The sequence below is a fragment of the Protobothrops mucrosquamatus genome, unplaced genomic scaffold, assembly GCF_001527695.2.
Source record: "Protobothrops mucrosquamatus isolate PMUCROS unplaced genomic scaffold, P.Mucros_1.0 scaffold1725, whole genome shotgun sequence".
Taxonomy (NCBI): Eukaryota; Metazoa; Chordata; class Lepidosauria; order Squamata; family Viperidae; genus Protobothrops; species Protobothrops mucrosquamatus.
Genome location: NW_015387872.1, coordinates 80,472 through 86,471, shown reverse-complemented (window position 1 = coordinate 86,471; position 6,000 = coordinate 80,472).

Genomic DNA, 6,000 nt, shown 5'->3' with positions numbered 1-6,000 from the left:
ATGCTTAGGGGCTAGGATCTGTTCAACTCCTATTGACCTGCTTAGTACTGTCCTCATTAACTTAGTTTGGACTACAGGAGACACCAGACACCTACCTTCCAAATTTCTAGCTTTAAAATACACACTCTCTCCCTCCCTCCCCCCTCTCTTCCTCCCTCCCTCCCTCCCTCCCTCTCTCTCTCTCTCTCTCTTTCACACACACACACACACACACACACACACACACCATTTGTTTCTTATTTTGAGTTCGGCAAGAGAAATGGAAGATGCTACTTTTAAAATGAGTCTTGTAATCTTCCAGAAAACTGAAAAGATATTTTAAACAATTATAATGGCCTATGTAGTAGAAGGACAATATTTCATGAGAAAACAAAACTATAGCTTTGTTTTATATAGAGTCTGCACAAGGTAGATGTCGATTTGTCATTTGCAAGGTAAACCTAGAATTATTGCATCTTGGTGAATCTGCTCAGCTGTAAATATTAACTTCACTAATCTACCTGGCATTAGGAATAGCTCTGCCAACACAGTCTACCTATCCAGTTGAGTGCTGGATATTTGTCCTTAGACTGGTTAAAAAAAGCTCATGCTGGCAAATGGGTAAAAGAACAACAAAAAGATGCACCCAACAAAGAAGGATTGCTTCTGGCCTTCACAATCCAAAGACAATCCTCCATCTCTGCATGCTCTGCATGTAGCAAAGCGTCAGAAACTATAGATACACTTATCAGTCCACTTCCAGTTTACCATTCTGGAGAGGCAGGACCCCTGGTTTACAATGCCTCATCATCACCTTCATATATCAGAAAACCCACACTGGCTTCTTCTTCTTTTTTAAACAAGTTTTATTAATTTTCAATTTACAAAACTCCAAGTGTTAAGGAAGCAACATGGTGATTGGGTGATCCATAATCCAATAACAAGCTCTTTCATACATATGTCAGGTTACATCATCAAAAATTTCCTCTCTATTTCCCTTAGTTATTATATCACATTCAAATTAATACATTGCTAGTTATAATTCAATCCGTTAAGACATTTATCAATATATTTTAACTTATATGCCTTCATTCTCCTGTTTTTGAATTTTATCTAATTTCAATTACAGTATTCCAGTTAGCTTAGTATCAATAGTATTTAAATTTCGGGTAGCCCAAAGTTCCTTTAGTTCATTACAAAATAGCTGTCATGTCTAAAATACACTTATTATTAATTTTGGATATGGAAAGTGAACAAGTGAAAGAAACAATGATAAGATGGGCGAAAAATTTTGGCTATAATATAGAACTAGAAAAATGGCAAATGTTATGGGAGAGAAATTTCAAACTAACAATGTCAACTTCATATAAAGAAAACTTGTATAAAATGTTTTATAGATGGCACCTGCCACCAGCAAGATTAGCAAAAATGTTTAAAAATATGTCAGATAGATGTTGGAAATGTAAAGATAATATAGACACGTATTACCACATTTGGTGGACATGTGACAAGGCTAAGGCTAACCACATATGTGGTTAGAAAAAATATTGGGTGAACAAGTTGATTTTAAACCTGAACTTTTTTTATTAGGTATAATGCTTGAAAAGATTAATAAGCAGAGACTATATTTAATCTTACACATTACCACAGCAGCGAGAATAATTTTTGCACAATACTGGAAGAATGAAGAACTACCATCAGAAGAAGAAATAATCAGGAAAATATTGGAATGTGCAGAGATGGACAGACTAATTATGAGACTGAAAGATAAAGAAGATACAGACTATTATCAAACTTGGGATTTATTTTATTGTTGGTTAGAGGAAAGAATGAAGGATTAGGAATTGAATATGTATTAGCATAGCTAATCCCAGACAACTCGTTGATTGGAAAAATTAACATATGTTTATGGGGAAAAAAATCAATAACATCTTTATAAAAAAAAAGTTGGACAACCATGATATACATGCAGCAAAGAGGCTCAGCTCATGTATTAATGAGTGTTAAGAGATATTCATTCTTTTTAAAGTAAAGAAAATAGGTTTCTTAAGAGATGATTGGGACAGGAAGGACTCACTTCTACATTTAGACTACATCTTGAACAATGGGTTGGGTGGCGGAGAGACTTTGTTTTGTTTCTAAACACACCTCTGATTGGTGTGATTTTACAGGTAGACCTCAATTTGATGACCACAATTGAGCACATCATTTCCATTGCTAAGTGAGGCATTTAAGTGAATTACGCCCCATTTTACAAACTTTTTTGTCAGTTTTTAGAGAATCATGTGGTTGTTAAATGAATCTGGTTTGCCCTTTCAACTTTGCTTGTTGGAAACTTGCTGGAAAAGTTACAAATGTGATCATATGAGCCCAGGATAGTAAAACTGTTATAAAGGCCTGCCAGCTGCCAGGCGTCTGAATTTTGATCATATAACCGTGGTGATGATGCAGTGGTCATAAAAATAAAAACTGGTAATAAATGACTTTTTCTATGCCCTTGTAATTTTGAATGGTCACTAAAAAAATGATTGTAAGTCAAGGACTACCCGTACAACTTTTTTTTGCAGCATTCATTAAGCAAGCTCTTTGCTTGCTATGGCTCAGTTTTTACCAGAAAGTAGAATTAAATGCCAGTTGCTAGCAAAACCATATGTACCTCAGGACATTGCAAATGGCTGTAAATGCAGGCCGGTTGCCCAACACACAAAATGCAATCACGTGACTGCGGGGGGGGGGGGGGGGGGGGGGGGGGAGGCAACATGAGAAGTTCAAAACTGGGTTGTAAATCAATTTTGAGTGGTCCATCAACCAAGCGACTGTTCACAAGTCGAGAACTACCTGTATATTGCAATGCCATCTCTTGCAAAGCCTTCTTTTGTTTTATTACTATTTTAACATTCTATTGAGGGCTTCATGCAAATCACAGGGCAGTTCTTCTCTCAACTAGCTTTTGGCTTTACACCACACTGTATGAATGCAGGCCCTGAGGACATTTTCACATCTGTGTCAAATTGACCTATTTAAGGTCAGGAACAGGTGATTTAAACGGCACTGGCACAGTGGCAGTAAAAAAAGGCCTTGAAGCAATGGATTAGCCTCAGAACTGCGTAATTGGCAGGTTTAACTTCTGTAATTTGCACATGGCTTTTACCTCCAATCTCTGTCTCTCTGATGTCTGATTAAACTGACCTGCCTTCTGAGGAAAAAAATTCTGGTATATGTTAGACCAGGGGTATCAAACCTCCGTTCCGCAGGCCGGATGCGTCATGCCGAAACTGCGCCCACACCAGCTCTGGCAATGGGGGAAAAGTCGCAATAGGTCACAACACATCACGTGACTTGCGAGTTTGACATCCCTGTGTTAGAGGCTGTTTTTATTTGCTGTGCTTTCTCTCATTGAGACCTGGTGCATTCCTGGATGTATCTGTACCAGTATTAGCTCAAAAACAAACTTGAAATAAATCCATCATCACTCATGCTTTGTTTTGCCTAATCTGTACCTAAAATATTTAGTTAACAATTAATTACTGACTGGAACAGATTGACATAATAATAAAAAAATCTTAATGATGTTGCATGAGAGCTTCAAAAAATGCATTTATGAACTTAAACAGATAAGACTCTAATTATAAGCATAATCTCAACATTGATAAAGCCACATAACAATATCCTCTGTAGCTGTTGCATGTCTCAACAAATATTAAATCTAATGCAATATTTCACCATATAGCACTATGCCCCGTGCTATAAATGTTAAATGAATAAAAACTACTGGATATGGAAGCTAGATTGCATAACAGATTAGTAAGAATACTTTTGAACAAATCCTATGAAAGCTGCTATCGTTGCCTCTCTTTCACAGAAGCCTTTATAGCAAACTAAGTTGATGCCAAAATATGAACACAAGGGCATTATCATGCAAATGTCACCCTTGGGATATTTATGTCCCAATATCTGCCACAAGTACAGCAATTATGTTACCATTCACATCATCATTGGTTCCCCTCTTCTCCCAGTGGACACTCATGGATCATGATGTAAATAGTGCTACTTAAGCATTTGTGTTGACAGTTGGGACACAAGTATAATGAAGAGTTTTGTACTAAAGCTTTAAATAGAAAATGTATCTGATAGATTAGAGTTAATTTGTAAAATATGCTAAATCAAGCAACAATATTATGTCTTGTGTGTTGTGCAAACAAGGCATTTGCTCACTACCAGTACGTAATACAAGACAGCTTCTAATATTAATATGTTTATAGTAATTTGTGTGCTGCCTACTTTTGCAAGAGTCTTAAGCAACTTACACTGATTAAAAATGTAATTCCTACATGAATTAAAACCACAGTTAAAATCACACCACTGCTGCTTTCCTTTTTTTTATAATAATAGTTTTATCAGTTTATCAAAATATAAAATACAAAGAGAAATTTAAAAAAAGTAATAGAAAATTAGAAAAGAGGGGAGGAAAAAAAGATAGTGTAAAAAGGGAAGAAAAAAGAAAAAGACACCAACTTCCAACTCTCTTTAGCACAATAGAAGATAACATTACAATCACAACTTTTTGCTTTTACAAAACAAACCATTTCTATAACAATAAACCTATCTAACTAAAACAAAATCAAGATTTTCTTTTTCTTTTTCATTGCAAGCACAAAATCTGGAAGCAATTTCAAAATAGAAGCAAGATTAAATATATTCTCTTCTTTGGATAAAAAAAATCAGTTTGACCATCTCTGCTTCTCATTACCGTGGGGAATAATATATACCTCTATTGACTCATTAATCTTTATCCTAATTCATATTAAGGGAATCCTCTATATAAATTCTTTTTTTTTTACCCTAGAGGGAGAAAACACTTTCCCTAGTTTAGATATTTTACTAGCTTTAAGCAATACTCAAATATTATAGATAAAAAGGAAAACAAAAGAAAACAAAAAAAACCCCCTTCTTCATTTTAAACCCAAAACTACATTAGGGCTTTCATAGTATTACAAAAAGAACAAACAAACAGCTCTCCACGTCAAATAGAGGAGGAGGAGCACCATCTTTACAGCCTTCCAAAGTATTGCCAGATGGCAAAATGTTCCAGGCTGTTCCTAAGATAGCCATCCTCTGGGACACAGTCATCCTGATCTCTCAGGAAGAGAATACCTGCAGCATTCCTTCCCAGCTGCTACCTGGAGGAGATAAATTGCACCTGGAAGAGACATGGAAGAAGGCATCACATTCCCTTACTGCACCCTGCATCTCCAACTGTCTCTTTCAAGTTGCATCTTAACATACAAAGCTGTTAAGAATCTTATGCTAATTAAACTTCTTGGTTGGGAGCCATTTAATAAAAAATATTACTGAATATACTATATTAGAGATTGTCGTGATTTTACAGGAAGTCCTTGACTTACTACATTCATTTAGCAACCGTTTGAAATTATGATGAGCTGAAGGTCGCAAAAGATGATCACATGATCTTGGGACACAGTAACAGTCATAAATATGAATCAGTTGCCAAGCATCTGGATTTTGATCACATGGATGCTGAAAAAGTTGTAAGTGAAAAATGGTCATAAGCAGTGCTTTTTTTTGTAAAAAAAAAAAAAAAAATGTGCCGTAACTCACACGTCATACAACCCGCCTTGCCTCCCCTACAAGGTTCTATCCAAAAAAGGTGCCGGAACTCCGTTCTGGGCGTTCTATGACAAAAAAAGCCCTGGTCATAAGTGACCTTTTTCAGTGCCTTTGAAACTTTAAATGGTCACTAAATGAACTGTTTTAAGTCGAGGGCTATCTGTATTTGTATTTAAGCTTGGACGGTAAAACATTTATGTTGGTGGGGATTCTTGCTATAAAAGCGTCATGCTTGTACTAATCTGTTCTAATGTTCTAATCCATCAACAGCTATTACAGTCTCTTCCAACTGGAGTCTTCTACATCAGGACTTTTCAACCTTTTCACAGATTGTACCACTTTTAGGACATGATAATATTTGAGTACCACCAGTATGCAAGGTGTCAAAAACTT